This window comes from Nelumbo nucifera, chromosome 5, assembly GCF_055504915.1.
Source record: "Nelumbo nucifera cultivar China Antique chromosome 5, China Antique-T2T, whole genome shotgun sequence".
NCBI lineage: Eukaryota > Viridiplantae > Streptophyta > Magnoliopsida > Proteales > Nelumbonaceae > Nelumbo > Nelumbo nucifera.
The window spans coordinates 80,142,315-80,159,320 of NC_142653.1; the positions used below are offsets into that span (position 1 = coordinate 80,142,315).

Here is a 17,006-nt window from a genome sequence, read left to right on the forward strand (position 1 = left end):
TCTGGATATGAGAGAACTTCTCCTCTTTGGATATGAGAGAAAAGTAGAATTTCTCAAGTTCCAAAATCCTATCTAGATATCAAGAGTGCTTTGTCAATATGCTTGTATTTAGTGAAGCCATAAATGATTTTGTGTATGATCATTGCACTTCTTGGAAATGTTACTTCTGATACTTCTCTCATGAAATTAAGTAAAAACACAAAATTTGTTGCCTTTGAAAGGCCCTTGGCAAGATTAAAATATGAAATTGAACTCAAAGTTTGACAAGAGACCAAGAAATCCTTGAATATTTAAAACAGAAGCTCAAAATCATTCCCTTAACCAGCGGCCATCAAGAGGGCATTATATGAATTTTCACTCAATAATACCTACTTATTGCGTAGATGATGTAGTAATCTTGCAAAATCCAATAGATTTCCACCTCTACATAGCTTCTCAACATAAACAGTATAAATTCCCTGTAAGAGAGAGAAAAAAATCTGGGTCTCTAATCCTTCTTCATGGTGGTAATGGAGTCATCCTTGCTGCATCTATGCTATTCCATCCAGTAAGATACCACATCGCTTCTCCCACATCATCAAATCATAGAAAGCCTAGAATGTGTAGGGTAATGCAAATTGTTAGTAATCTCAAATAATGTGGAAAATAAACTCTTAAAGATATTTAACCTTAAATGTTGTCCAATTAGCTTTTTCAAAACCATTTTTAAAAGAGTTACAACAAAAGCTTTTAAAGTTAGAACCAACCTATCTCAGCTTTTCATAACTAGAGTAAATTCAACCTATTCACCCCTGCTACAGTCAAATACATAGAACAAAGAAAAGTTGAACATTTTATAAAGATAATGAGAAGTCTACTAATTCAAGAAATTACAAAACAATGAACTAATCCTCACACAAAAGACAACTACTTCCAATTCCAAAATGTGTTGGACTAGCTTCAGGGCTAACCTAGGCCCAACAATAAAATTTGCCCCCCTCCCCCCCCACAGCCCAATGTCTGATCCAACCTAAGGAATAGCCTGAGCATGGTAGTACAAGTTGAATCCAAGCTAAACCTAAGCAAAACAAAGGCTAAGTTTGAATCTAGGTGAATTTAGTTGGGTTGGTCGAGTTTGAGTGTTTTCTTTCTAACATCTATAGTTTTTTTATTCAATTAGACTATATACTTAATTACTTATATGGTCAAAACATCATAACAAGCCAACCAACTTTGACATAACAAGATGCTGACTATTCCTAATCACTCCAACCCTTGAAACTGCATGGCTTTAATAAACATATAAGAAATTGGTGCAATGGGTTAACAGTTTTCACTTGAATCTTACATTCATTCATAACACTTCTAAAAAGTAGGTCTAGCCAATCCTCATATATTCTTGGTAAACTTCAGGTACTTAAGATTGAATCATACATTATTGAAGTGATTATTAATCAAATTGGATTTTAGTAGATTTATGATTTTGAAGGGAAAATGTATCAACTATGGACCTATTAAGAATTTGAACAAGGTTTAAGCCTGGATCTTTAGGATAAAAACATATATAAGTAATAAAATATGCTTTGCTCCTAAAATCCCATTGGTTAGAACCTAATAATTTTACAACTCTAATTTAAAATTAGTATCCATGTCATAGCATCAAAATGAGCGTAACCTCGGTGCTAATTTTATCATCATCATCATCCAAGCCTTACCCCAAATATATGGGGTTAGCTACATGAATCTTGTTTTGCCATTCCATTCTATTTAATGCCACATCCACTATTAACTTTTAGTGTTAATCTATGGAAATAAAACATTTTAGTTAGTGTGCCAGTGCTTCTTACTGATAAAAAGAGGTGTATTGATGCTTCTAACATTTACAAAAGGAAATAGTGAATACTTGAAAGAATCTTCCAAATGTTTTCCATTCTATGACTTAATACAAATGTTTTTTTTTTTTGATAAATATGACTTAATACAAATATTAAGACAATATTTTTGGGGATTTTCATATTATTTGATGATTGCGATTGAAACCAACCCAATTTTTAAATTTCTAACCTACTAATTGCATGACCCTATTTTACCTCCATCCTTTTCTTTCCTCAACTAAAAAATGATGAACAAAGGATGATAATATTGTAATATGAACACGCTGACCAGAAAAGTATAGGTATTCTATGGATGAAAATGGCTATGGTGGAATAAATTACTTTTAGCTCCACTATTTATTGGATATATCTCAAGTTCCAACTTACACGCATGGGTTACTACCAATAGTATCTTGATTAGATTGGATATATATAATAATGGTGATTTTGATTTTTCAGGGGAGATGAGGTGTAGGTGTAAACCAATTATTTCCCCCTCTATTGTCATATTGAGATTCTTTTCTTTTTATTCATTTAATGGGATTGGGATAGACAAGTTTTCTTACCTGGGATAATGTGAAGAGAGTATAAAACAAAAGGTGATCTATAGCAAGATTTCATCTAAAACAAAAAAAAAAAAAAAATTATTCCTTCATAGTCCACTAGGTAGTTTGTGATGTAATCTATGAATTTGTATGTATATAGAGTGAAGTTCAAAACAACATACCCACTCTGGTTTTGACTTCAGGGAACTTTTGTCTTCATGAAAATCCCTAACCTAAGAAACGAAGCATTTTAAAGCATGAGTAGTACCTATCTGAGTGTTTATAAGGCAATATAAACAAATGCATACACATACTAACTTAAGTCATAAAAGCAAAGGGGGGAACAACATGAGATTTACCACTTGCAAAATTCTATCTGAAGCATCACCTCCCAATGCCCTCAAACCTACCATTGCTTGAATATGCATTGAAGTTAGTTAGAGTGGACATCAAGTATGGAAGACTTGCATAGGTTAAATATTTTATAACAAAAAAGTAATATATATATCATAAGTACACACCCCAACTCTGACTGGTGTCTTGTGACACAACTCTTTAGGAACACCATATTCTACTTGCTCCAAAAGAGATAGCTAAGAATCTACAACCTTTTAGGGATCATTGGCATATGTACTCAAACCTGGTTTTTTCCTGCAACAACAATGAACCATAAGTAGAGATAGGAAACATTCAGAGAACAGAGATTACTTTAAGTTTTACAAGTGAAACAATAGGAAGCAGCAACCACTCAATGATCCCTTTCTATAGACCTCATATGCTTTGTCCAATTGGTGATACAGTAGAAAAGATACTTGTAGTGGAAATTGATTAACCTCAACAATTTAGTAGGCAAGGATTAGTAAATTTTTGGCTTAAGCCACAGAGGCTACAAACATACTAGAAAATTATGGGCTTGAACCAAATGAATATGCATCCGTGGTGAATGCCCTTCGGAAGAAGCCCCAAGCATGGATTGATTTCATGAAGTAAGTTGGCTTTATTTATATATAACGCACCATTTCAGAATATATTTGGACCTAGGACCAACATTTGACATAAGTAGAATAAGAGAAAAAAATTCCCATATAACTCAGTTTCAAGAATGAAAAATACAACAAATAATTGCATTATACATATGTGCTTTGCTAAAAAAGATCTGTTTAAGATGAATGTGTTTAATATGTCATCTTTAAAAAAATATAGAATAAAAATTTTGGCATTATTTACATGTAAATGTATGCTTAATCTATTATAAATATGCTTCATTAAAAATATATTTATAATCATATTTATATTATTAGATATATCACAAAATAAAGCACTCTTACATTTTTATTATGCATTTACAAAATCTATATTATTCATGTATTATGTACTTTAATTCCTATGATTTTTTGTGTATTTGAATGGTTCAGCATCTAACATATTTTTGGAAAATATGAAGATTCACTATATTTTTAATTAATTTTTAAGGTCATAAGTGCAATTGATTATGTATGTGATTTTTGTTTCCAAAACTGAAACGAAAACCATGTTCTTGAATTTGGTTTCAAAAACATGTTTTCATCTTATTGTTCAACATAATGTTCCATAAATCATATAATTTTAATACTAGAAAACTTGTTATTGTTTTATAAACCAATATTATGTTGGTTCTAGAATCATGGACCTCTCCATATGTGAACTTCTATTTACAAGTAGGACTAACTGGATATGCAAAACTTCTATTTACAAGACATGGCAAGACTAACCTGTAGATGATGTAGCACTATATACAAACCAATCTTATAAGCACCAAGCACAAGAAAGAAATAAATAGTCATTAGGTCCATATATTCACTTAAATAAGAAAACATATGAATATATATGGGGGTTAGCGACAACTGTTTTAAAATTTTCTGATTTTAACAAATCACTGAGGCCAATATTTGCTGTTGTCGCCAAAAAGTAAAATCAACATTGAGTGAATTTGAATTGAAGATGCACTTTTCACTCAAAATTGACAGAATTTAGGTGTAGATTCAGATTTATTTTTTGTTTAAATCTTACCTTATTATATTCAATTGTAGTACAAATGAAGTAAAATAAGGCCTGTCAATAGAATAAAGTAAAACCCAAAACAAAATTAAACTACAATTTGTATCTAAAATGGCTAGTGGGAATTAAACTAGTCAAGCATTTGTTGTAGTTGGGAGAGGTCCTCAAACATTTTCATTCTTAAAAACTTAGATAGCATATGATGACATTCATAGGGAATGTTTCTGGTGTTCTATAGAGCAATGAACAATTGTATTTCTGTTACTAGAACAACAGAAATGTTCCATAAAAATTCCATCAAAACACTTTGAAAAATACCCAAAACTCCAAAAGTAAGAGATGACTCCAAGAATCAATGAAAAAGACCAATAATTGCACTTCACAACAAGACAATCTGAAAATGCAATGCCAATTGGAAAAAAGAGAACTCCTTATTAAGATATAGAAGCTAAATTCCATGATGTATATAAGCAATAGAGGCATCTGAATAGGTAAAAAACATATTTCCATCTTGACAATCATGTTATCAAAGTGTAAACATTAGTTGTCTGGGACGACTAAGCAAAAAGTACGTTGAATAGTCAATTAATGAATAGGTCCAATAGCTTATCACAAAGTAATTTTGAAGCTTCATTTGTTTGTGTTTATAAATAATTATTTAAAATAATATAGTATATGCTTTTACATGTTATATGTGAGACCAGATCTGCTCCTCACACAGGGCGCCTCACACTGACCTCACACGCACATCCTACCATGCATCGGGAACATCTCCCATACTTATAAGTTATTATTCATGAGATATGTTCCCAATGCACAGTGGATATGCCTGTGAGGCGCCCATGTGTGAGGAAAAGATCTCGTTCTGTTATATGGATGTTGTTACTTCAGCTAGTGATGGAACATTGTTGATGGTGTATAAACATAAAGAAGCCATAAAGAAGAGAGTATGGAAGATAGGTTCTTTTATGTTTCCTTTCACTCAATGGTGTGCATAAAGTAAATTTTTAATACCAAGCATAGCTAGTCATTGCATTGACTAGAGAGGTCACAAAAATTAGTCATCAGTACTTAATCATAGTAACACTATTGGTGAAATACAGATCATAACCAAGAACTCTTAATTGAATAAAAAAAGAACCCTTAAATCCACACCTTTAAATTTTGCATCTCAACATGATATAGACCATGAAGAAGAAAAAAAATAAAAAGAAGGGTGACCAGGCCAGATCTATGACTGACCAATTCCTAGGAAAATTTGGTTTTTCCCCTCAGGTGAGATACCATGTATGTGTCCAGGATTTAAGAAAACAAAGTTATGTCTTTGTTTCTCATATCAAAAACCATTGCAATCAAATTGAACTTATATCCAATAAATGAAATAACTAGAAATCAGTATACAATGACGCAAGTCAAAATTTTAATTTTGCACATATAGAATCTAGAATAATTAGTACAAATGCTCATTCTCTTGGATAAAAAAAATGTAGTTTTCATTAGCAAGCATGGAAAGCAAGACCTTGGCCAAATTTGAAATCCAACCAACAACTTCATTTCGAAAGGTAAAATACAATTCTATTAACCAAAAAATATCAGTTGCACATACAAAAGAGTCTATATGCAATAGATGTATTTATCTGGAATAATCACATACAATACAAACTTACAAAGAGTCATAATAAAAAAAAACAGAGGAAGGGAATTCTTTGAATTCCATGCAATGGATAGTCACAAGTTAAGCATGCTCAAAACCTTTCTAAGGATTGCTTCTAGTGTCAAGATGAGATTTTCAAATATATACGAGTGTTCATTTTGTTCCAATGAATAGGGATTGCTTCCAAGATGAGACTACACATCTCAGAATTTAATTAATTGTTATCTTAGTGCAAACTGGAATCAACATGATTCTAGTCAACAAGGATCTACAGCCCGACCAACTGAATCCCTTAAGCTAATCAACATGATTTTACTACTTTCTTACCTACGGAAATTTAAGCAAATCTAGAAAAAAATTAAGAAGATAACATCAGATTCAACAAGAAGTTCAAATAAACCAAACATGGTTGATAATGAATCTAACCTAATTTTACCATTAAACTAAACAAACGATGAAAATTCCCTGCTAAAAAGGGGATAACTATTCTAGGTCATGGGGGCTTTTAATCTTACCTTTTTCCGGTGATGAATGAACAAGGATGTGAGATGTGAGAACCTAAGACGAGGAGGTTGTTTTAGAAAAAAGAAAATCCAACGAAGATTGTTGGAGAGAGAGGGACTTCGTTGAATCAATAAGATTGTGGCGTGATTATGAGAAGTCTTTTGCATTGGGAAATGAACTCAAACTTAAGATCCAAGGAGATTTCGTTGCTGATGAGAAATCAGAAATGGTTGAGAGAGAGAGAGAGAGAGAGGGAGATTGGGAATAAGAGGTGAAAAACTAGTCGACTAAGAGAGAAAGAGAGAGGAGAGTGGGAATATGAAAGGGTGAGAAATTAGAAAAGAGGGAGAGGGAGAGGGAGAGGGAAAATCCTGGGTTTCGCGGGGTTTAAGCGGCACTGCCAAAGAAAGACTTAAAATTTCTACCGGCAGTCACCCATGCGCCAACTAAAAAATTGCCACTAATGAATCGTCCCTATGACCGTGACTAAGGAAATTAATTTCCCCTTTTAAACAAGCTTGAAAATTTTGGGTTAATTTCTTTCAAAAAAAAAATCCTATTTCTTTCAATAATTCCTTAAAACTTTGGGGGATAATTGGCATTTATACCAGAGAAAATACCAAGCCCATTTTTCCTCAATAGTGGGAAAACCCACTCTCGAACAGGGGACTAATGTAAGGGTAAAGACTTATATAATTCTAAGGCATCCTGGTGGACTAGCCACAACAACAAGATTACATGTTCCTCTTAAAAGAACCATAGACTCTCCCTATAGAAGCTAGCTGTGGAATCCCTTCACCAACAAATCCTAAACCACAGACGCCTTTCATAAGACACAAGACAAAGAAAATAAAGTAAAACTATAGTTTAATGCGAATACTATCTCCCTTAAAATGACACATAGCAAGAGATTGTAGGCATGTGTCCTCATCAGAGAAACCTAAGGACTTGAGCCCTTAACTAACTACCTGAAGAATATTCTAGAATTCTTGGTCCTTAGAGAACCCTCAAATTGCCTTGGGAATCTTCTATAATTCTTTTCCATGCACAAGGTAAGCCATCTCTACATCCATTACGATTTTTTTTGGTATACGATCCATTACGATTATCTCATTTATAGATCTATTCCATTGATTCCATCATTTTTTGGCCTTCATTCTCTCTACTTAGACTTAAATCACTTAATGAACATTCTAACCCTAGCATCATCACATCCTTCATTCTCTAAATACTTCCACTTTTATCTTTTTGAACCAATCTCATCTCCGACACCATTATTCTTCCTTGCATCTTACTCACTCTCTCCAAAACTTAGACCATCTTCACAGTGCAGGAGAATCATGTGGTAGAAGTTGTCCTTTTTTTTCTTTTTTTTTTCTATTTCATTATAGAAACTTGTGGAGTTTATTGACTATGAAGATTATCTCTTTGCACCAATAAATTAACTCACCAGTCCATAGTAGCCATTTTTAGGAAAAATGGCAAGAAAAACAATTAAGTAGCAAAGAAAATCAACTAGCTTGTAAATGGTGAAATGAATCTCAACAAAGTTTGTCCATTTGGTCATATTGTTACCAAGTAACCAGAACAAACATAACCAAAAATGCCTTAAGACACTTATCATTACACATTTTGTATGCAAATAACTCCTACAATTGAAATTTAAATGAACTTAGTTCTTTGGTTCATAACTAAAATTCTCTAATATATACCTTAGTCCTATTGTTCTTAACAACTTTTAGGGGATTCTCTGTATACTAAGGAGATATCAAAAAATTCACTTATACATATATTACATTTGTGTCTACAATGCAATAGTAGTATCCTTGCTATTCTGGTTCCCATACTCCTTCCAATGGCCATCAATGTCAGATAAGTCAAAATTGAAGTTAAATATTTTTAGGCTATGTTTGGTGAATAAGAGGTTGTTAAAAGAAGTACTTGTTGTACAAGTACTTTTTAGAAGTGTTTCTTTTAACAACCACTTAAGGTTGTTTGGTGACCCACTTACCAAATCACTTATTGTGTTTTTAAACACATATTGGGTGGGGATGTTTGGTGAACTACTTTCCCCACAAGTGCTTATGTTGGCATAAATGACACTTTTAGCCATCACTTCACTTAGACAAATAATCATCCAAAAGAACCAAAAAGAACACCAAACATGGAGGGGAGGATTTTGGGTGAACTAAGCGACGATGGGATTATCGTCGTTCAACTCGCCCAAAAGAAATTTTGTGAACACAGAGAAAAAGGGAGTTTCAGACTTAAAATAAACCAAGAAAATAGCTTCAAATCGTAGAAAAACTTCACAAAACACAGAAAAATGGCAAAACGACAAGTCTACTAGCTGTTTTTCCTCACCATTGATCACCGTCGATGGACCTACAACTAAAGGCGCCACTCCCTGGTTTGCTATGTTCAAATGGGAGGAGAGGGAAGGAAACCCTCATGCGGGGGTATTTTGAGTATTAAAAAGTTAATAGGGACTGGTTCGTCCCATTCGATTGGAAGAAGCACTTCTCTAAGAAGTGCTGAAAAAAAAAAAAGCAACCTTGAGGCCACTTTTTTAAAAAGTACTTCTTTCTCACTTTTTTACCAAACACATATAAGCACTTAATAACCACTTATTATGTCATCTCAGATCTTAAAAGAAGTACTTGTTAAAAGAAGTACTTTTTAGAAGTGAAATCAAATAGGGTCGTAGATTTTTATTAGTTGCGTCTTACATCTATAACTTTAACAAGCCCTTTGTATTGGAGTTGAACTTTTCTCGGTTTTGAAGTTTAAATGTAAAGAATATTGTTCAAAAATCTTAATGTTGAGTTCTAAAAATGGCAATTGACCATTTTAATCGAATATTAAAATCTTGTTTAACTATTTAATAAATTAATTAAATGAATATAAAATAATTAATAAAAGTGAAATTGATAAAAAATATAAATTATTAATAAATTGATCATTAATTAATGAATTAATAAGTAATAAATTATTACATAATTATTAATTAAAGTAATTTATAATTATTATCAATCATTCTTATAATTAATTATTAAATAATACAATAAATAATAGGTATTAAATACTACATATATAATTAATAAAATAATAATAATTTCTAAATATTGTTTCACTAATAATTATATAATTAAGAAATTAGTGTTAACTATTTAAATGATGTTTTTTTAAAAACTACTTCATTATCAACATTTGATCTTTTTATTATTATTATTATTATTATTATTATTATTATTATTATTATTATTATTATTATTATTATTATTATTATTATTATTATTATTATTGATGTTGTTGTTGTTGTATAAGGTAATCATAGCATGCATAAAAAGAACAACCTTTTGAAGAAATTTGGAAAACAATAGTGGGAATTATTGCTATTGTACATGATGTACAGTACGTTAACGTATTGGGAACATCTCCCAAAGCGTACCTCACAAGGACCAAACAACCCCATCCCATCGTGTATTGGGAACATCTCCCATCCTTTATGTTGTTATTCATGGGCAAATGTTTCAATACATAGTGCGATGGGGCTGTAAGGTCCATGTGAGGTGTGTTCTATGAGTAGATCTTGATTGAAAAATAAAATGATAACCAAACACCCTTAATACCTCTTAAAGTAATTAATAGATAAGAGATAAGAGGTATTAAGAGCAAATGAACATGCCCTAAGCCTTGTTCCCATTATACAAGGTTGGCTACATGAATTCTGTTTCACCACTATTCTTTTCAGTGCCAATTTATTTTAACATTCTACTTTTGGAATTCATGGAATTCAAGCATCAACTAACAAGAACAAACATCATTAAATCAAAACAACACCAGAGAATTTTTCAAGCCTTGAGCAAATTCATAGCTTTCCCATCAAATACTTCAGCTCTTAGAGTAGTTTAATGTATATTCTTTTGGTAGGTGAAATTGATAAGCATTGTTGGATTTTAATTTCATTAGAGATTAAATCCAATGGGGTTTTATTGATTAATTACATGAAAATACACATGCATTTTTCAACTTATTTATCTTCTTTAAAACCTTGTCCCACATTGGAAATCACTAAACATGTTTTGAGTTTTTAAGTAGGAGCTCGTTTATACTCCTTAGATTATAAGAGGAGAGTATGGAGACTTGCTACTATGCATGCACGTGTGTGCGGCGCAATGAGGCACTTTAGAGGCATACTTTGTTCGCACTTTGATTTTTTAGTGCAAAGGTTAAATCGCACCAAAGGGTACAATTAAGGTTGAATCATGATTGCTGATGTTGTTAGAAAATCCAACAGTCACAATTGGATCGAGTGTGATCAAGAAACATTATTCAAACGATAACAACACCCTCCTCTTCAAGATGACTCTCCAAAAATTATATAAAGAGTGTGAATCAAACAAATGAACAAAACAAAATTTTTTGAAAAATCACTTGTCTCTCTCAATGCGATCTACTACTGTCTCATAGAAGGTTTCTTTGAATATTCTTCAGCTTTGCTAGTTGCAGATTCTTTCCCAAAGCTCTATTGTATCATGGGAACAAATTTGCCTATAACCCAACAACAAACTCAATAAAACTAAGTGAGGGCAAATAATGCTCTAAGGATAGTGTCTTTAAACATGCTTCAGAACTTCTCCTCTAAGTTTTTGTGACTCCAATTCCCAACAATTTTAGAAAGTTATTTTGGCAATAGAGGTGGAAGCAAGCATGATGTCAATCAAGATGATGAACCAAGAACATGTTAGACTTGACCAGTTCGATGGAGCCAATTTCAATTGATGGCAAGATAAGATGATCTTCTTTTTTACCAGACTTAAATTGTACTATCTTCTGAATCTGAATCTGCAACCTATAAATCCACCAACAAAGACATAGAAAATGTAAAGAATGGAAGAGAAAAATGAGAAGAGGATTCACTTCTATGCGAAGAATATATATTGAACGTCTTACCAAACCAACTCTACAAGGAACTCTCATCTCCTAAAGAAACTTAGAAGGCCTTGGAATTCAAATACAAGGTGCAAGAAGCATGCATAAAAAAATATTTCATCACAGAATACATTAACTTCACCATGAACGACCATAAGCCTATATTGGAGCAAGTTCATGAGCTATAGGTGATAGTCAACAAAATTTGATCTCTTGACATCATCATTTCTGAATCTTTCCAAGTGGGAGCAATAATTGCCAAACTTCCACCCTCCTTGAAGGATTATAGGAAGAAGCTTCTGCACAAGGCAGAAGAACTTACCTTGGAGCAAATTCAGCAACACCTTCATATGGGATAAGACTTTGGTCGGTATGTTGAACTCTAAGCTTAATTTTGTGAAAAATGGATCAAAGAAGACAAATCCTACATTACAAGTAAAGAAAAATGATAGAAACTTTAAGAAGAGAAATAATAAGAAAGGGTCCCACTATGTTTATGGAAAGAAGGGGCACTATGCCCAAGTCTATTGACATTGAAAAGGTAGAAACAAGTCCACAAATATGGTGAAAGACAAGCTAGTGGCCATGATTACTAAAGTGAATATGGAAGAATCATCTTCTGGATGATAGTTTGATTCAAGCACCACAATCCATGTTTGCAAGGAGTTCAAAACATATGAAGTGATTGATGGCTAGGAGGTACAAATGGGAAACCAAAATGTGCCAAGGTTGTTGGAAGAGGTAGTGTGGAGTTGAACTTCACCTCCAAGAAGACAATAACTATCCTAAATGTTTTTCATGTTCTTGACATTAGGAAGAACTTAATCTCAGTAAATTTTGTCTACAAGAAGGAATTCAAAATTGTCTTCGAATTTGACAAATTAATCATTTCCAAGAATGAAATGTATGTTGAAAAGGGATATGATTGTAATAGGATGTTCAAATTGAGCATTAATGAAGAAAAAGGTCATGCGTATACTGTTGATTCCTTCTCTTTATATTGTGATAGATTAGCACACTTGAATTTTAAATCCATAAAGAACATGAATAAACTTGGTTTAATTACTTATAGTAATGAAGACAAATGTGAGATATGTGTAAAATCTAAAATGGCAAGAAACATTTCCTAAGTATTTAGAAAAATTCTAAACTTTTAGAACTAATTCGTTCTAACACCGATGAACTTAATAGTGTATTAACTAGAGGAGGTAAGAGATATTTCATAACTTTTATAGATGATTTTTCAAGATATACCTATGTCTACCTTATGAGAACTAAAGATGAAGCCTTTGACATATTTAAGCAATATAAAGTTGAAGTTGAAAATCAATTGGAAAAGAAAATTAAAATCCTTAAAAATGACAGGGGTGTTAAGTACTTTAAAAATAAGTTTAATTCCTTTTGTGAAAAATTTTGAATAGTACATTAATGTTCTACTCCCTATACTCCTCAACAGAATGACTTTGATGAAAGAAAAATAAAACACTTATAGAAATGATAAATTGTATGCTGATGAAAGTTAATGCACCCTTAAACCTATGGGGGGAAGCACTCCTAATGGCCCGCCATTTACATAACAGGATTGTTTCTAGAATTAGTAATAAGTGTCCATATGAATTATGCACAAGAAAAAAAACATAACTTAGCATACCTAAAAGTGTGGGGATGTTTAGCATATTACAGAGTTTCAAACCCTAAAAGAACCAAATTAGGACTTAGAGCAAAAAGAAGTATGTTTGTTGGATATGTAAAACATAGTAATAGGCTTCTAAATTTGGAGTCCAACATAATAATTAAAACTAGAGATGTTGAATTCCTTGAAAATAAACTATGTTATGAATTCATAGAAAATGATAAAGAACAAGAAAGAGGAACTCAAATCTTAGTACCTATTGGTAACAATGAGATTGAAAGAAGAAATGACACAACTATAACGCCTACAATAAAACCAAAGAAAAGTCAAAGACAGAAAAGAAAAACACCTAGGTTCTAATTTTATCTCTACCGAGTCAATTATGTTGCTGGTTGAGATTGATAAAGAAAAAATTTTAAATAAAATGCCCATTGTATTAAACATTGAAAATGATCCAAAACCTACAATGAGGCCATGACCTCTAGAAATGCTACCTTTTATAAGGAAGTTATAAATAATTAAATGGATTCAATAATGTTTAATAACACATGGGTACTAGTAGACTTGCCTCCGGAATCAAAACCAATCAAATGAAAATGGATGTGTAGAAGAAAATACAACACTGGTGGAACTATACAAACATTTAAGGATAGATTGGTAGTTAAAAGATTCAAAATGAAGGAATTGATTATTTTGACACCTATGTGCATGTGGCCAAAATAACTGATATATTAGAACACTTATAGCACTAACATCCATTTATCACTTATTTGTTCATCAAATGGATGTTAAAATTGCTTTTTTAAACAATGATTTAAGTAAATAGGTCTATATGAAACAAGTAGAAGGATTTATCCTTACCGAAAATGAGAAGAAAGATTTCAAATTGGTTAAATCTTTATATGGTTTAAAACAAGCACCAAAGCAATGGTATGGAAAATTTGACTTCTGCATTTTAGCTTTTGGATTTAAGCACAATAGTGTTAATAGATGCATTTATTCAAAATTTACTAAAAATTATGGGGTGATTGTATGTCTTTATGTTGATGACATGCTTATAGTTTGTACTAATATGGTTGATTTAAATGAAACTAAAAGTTACTTATCCTTTGTCTTTACGATGAAAGATTTAGGAGAATTAAATACCATATTAGTAATGAAAGTTAAGAAGCATGGTAAAGATTATGCCTTAAGCCAATCACATTATATTGAGAGAATACTTCAGAAATTTAAGCATTTAGGATTTAAATAATATTGCACACCATATAACTCTAGTATAAAGCTAGTAAAGAATTCTAGTAGGATACTTAAATAACATAAGTATGCTAGCTAGTGTAGTAGAAAGTCTAATGTATGCTATGCTTTGTACTAAACTTGATATCGCATATGTAGTAAGTAAACTCAGTCGGTTTACAAATAATCATAGTGTAAAGCATTAGAAGGCAATTGGGAGAGTTCTTGATACCTCAAAAAGACCTTAGAACTTGCCTTATTATATTGTGATTATCCAATTGTACTAAAAGGGTACACTGATGTGAGTTGGATTACTAGTAATAGAGACAATAAGTCTACCTCTAAATGAATTTTTGTACTTGGTGGAGGTGCAATCTCTTTAGTGTCTAAGAGACAAACTTGTATATTTTACTCGACCATAGAATCTTAGTTCATAGCCTTAACTCTTAGAAAGAAGGCTCAATGGATTAGGAATTTATTATTAGATATAAAACTATAGCCCAGTCCAATGCCTACAATTTCCATCTACTATGATAGTGAAGGAACTCTATTAAGAGCTTATAATAATACTTACAATGGTAAGTCCAGACACCTATGTCTGAGACATGAGTATGTTAGGCAGTTAATTTAGGATGGAGTGATCACTATAGCATATGTAAAGTCAAGTAAAAACTTGGTTGATCCTCTTACCAAGGATCTATCTAGAGAAATGGTGAGAACGACAACTAGAGAGATGAGATTAAAACCCTTTGCCTAGTCTTGAATAATGGTAGCCCAACCTAAGCTAAAAATATCAAGTATTGGGTTTAATGGGTAAAAACAAGTTACTACGATGTGATTGTTAATACTAACATTGAAATAAACTCTTGATGAAATTTTGAAATGTATCAAGTAATGAAATGCACAATGAAACTTCACCTATGTGAACGTAGAAATGGTGCCGCTTCTCATGAGAACTTGGGTTTTGCTTTCGAGATCATTCATAAAACTAGGAAAGTAACACAAGACCATAAAAGTGTTGAGCAAATTTGAAACTCTTGCAAAGATAGGACATTTTTATGTATATGGATATTTTCAGTCTATCTTGAGAGTAATCGGTTTAAAGTTTTACCACCAATAACTTTGACAAGACTTTGAGATATCTGTACTAATTAAATGTTTAAGTTATAAAAGACCTTCTTGTATGCATATCTATGTCATAGCAGTTTGGATAGAGAGAGACCTATATAATTGATCAATCAAAGTGGGGGATTGTTGGATTTTAATCTCATTAGAGATTAAATCCAATAGGGTTTGATTGATTAATTACATAAAAATACACCTACACATATATCTTGAAAATAGTATTTAAATCTCACACTAAAACCAATTATCAACTTTTTTCTCCTCTTTAAAGCATTGTCCTACAATGGAAAATCACTAAACATGTTTTGAGTTTTTAAGTAGTAGCTTGTTTCACTCCTTAGAATTATAAAAGGAGAGTATGGAGGCTTGATATTACGCAATGTACACCCATGTGTGTGTGCAAGTGTGTGCGGTGCAATGAGGCACTTTAGAGGCACACTTTGATTTTTGGTGCGAAGGTTAAACTACACCAAAGGGTACGATTGAGGTAGAATCATGACCATTGACGTTTTAAGAAAATCCAATGGTCATGATTTGATCGGGTGTGATTTAAGAAGCATTATTCAAAAGTTAACAATCACTAACTATTTAATTAATTTTGAACAATCACAAAGTTTGAAATTGTAACTACACAAAGAGCCTTTTTGAACTAGCATCTTCTTCTTTAAGATAACTCTCTAGAAATTATATAAGGAACATGAATCAAAAAAATAAACAATACAAAAGTTTTTCAAAAAATCACCCGTCTTTCTCAGTCCAATCTGCTACTATCTCATAGAATGTTTCTTTGGAGATTCTTTAGTTTTGCTGGTTGCAGATTCTCACCCAAAGCTCTGTTGTATCATGGGAACAAATTTGCTTGAAACCCAATAGTAAACTCAGTAAAACTGAGTGGGGGCAAATAATGTTCTAAAGGCATTATCTTTAGACACGCCTCAGAGCTTCTCCTCCAAGTTTTCGTGACCCTAATTCCTAATAAACACTTGTTTTCCCTTTATAAAGAGTAACCCAATACATATTGTACTTCCAAAAGGAATGTTACATATATAAATTTTTGCAATTCTAAAAGGAATGTTGCACACCATACATTGTTCACCCACTCCCAAGAAAAAAGAAAGAAAATGAATAAACTTAGGAATTCTTAATTAAACATTTCCTTGGCAAACTAACCTACCAAACGATCAATTTGTTAACCAGGAAACCGGTGGCCAGAACGGTTCTGGTTCCAGGTCGATTTTTAAAACTTTGATCGATGGTTTTTATCCGTCAATGTAATCATCCATAATTCAACATACCTTAATCATCAATATAGGTGAAGATATATTGATAATTACTATTTTTCCGGTATAGGTTAGGAGATATACCAATGGTTTTATTTCATCTCTATAGCCAAAGATACATAGACAATTATTTTTCCTTGACATATCTTTTGATTTATACCGACACAAAACCAGTAATTATTTTTCCTTAGAAAACCTACTAATCCC

General features: G+C 32.1%; 1 long non-coding RNA gene across 1 annotated transcript; it reads right to left on the reverse strand.

The window, feature by feature from the left end:
- Positions 1–259: 259 nt before the first annotated feature.
- LOC104593850 (uncharacterized) lies at positions 260–7,359 on the reverse strand. The gene is made up of 5 exons (XR_734637.3): positions 6,605–7,359; positions 2,920–3,049; positions 2,758–2,813; positions 2,581–2,631; positions 260–593 (listed from the first exon to the last, which is right to left on the reverse strand). It is a non-coding gene; the product is annotated as an uncharacterized LOC104593850 (long non-coding RNA).
- Positions 7,360–17,006: the final 9,647 nt, after the last annotated feature.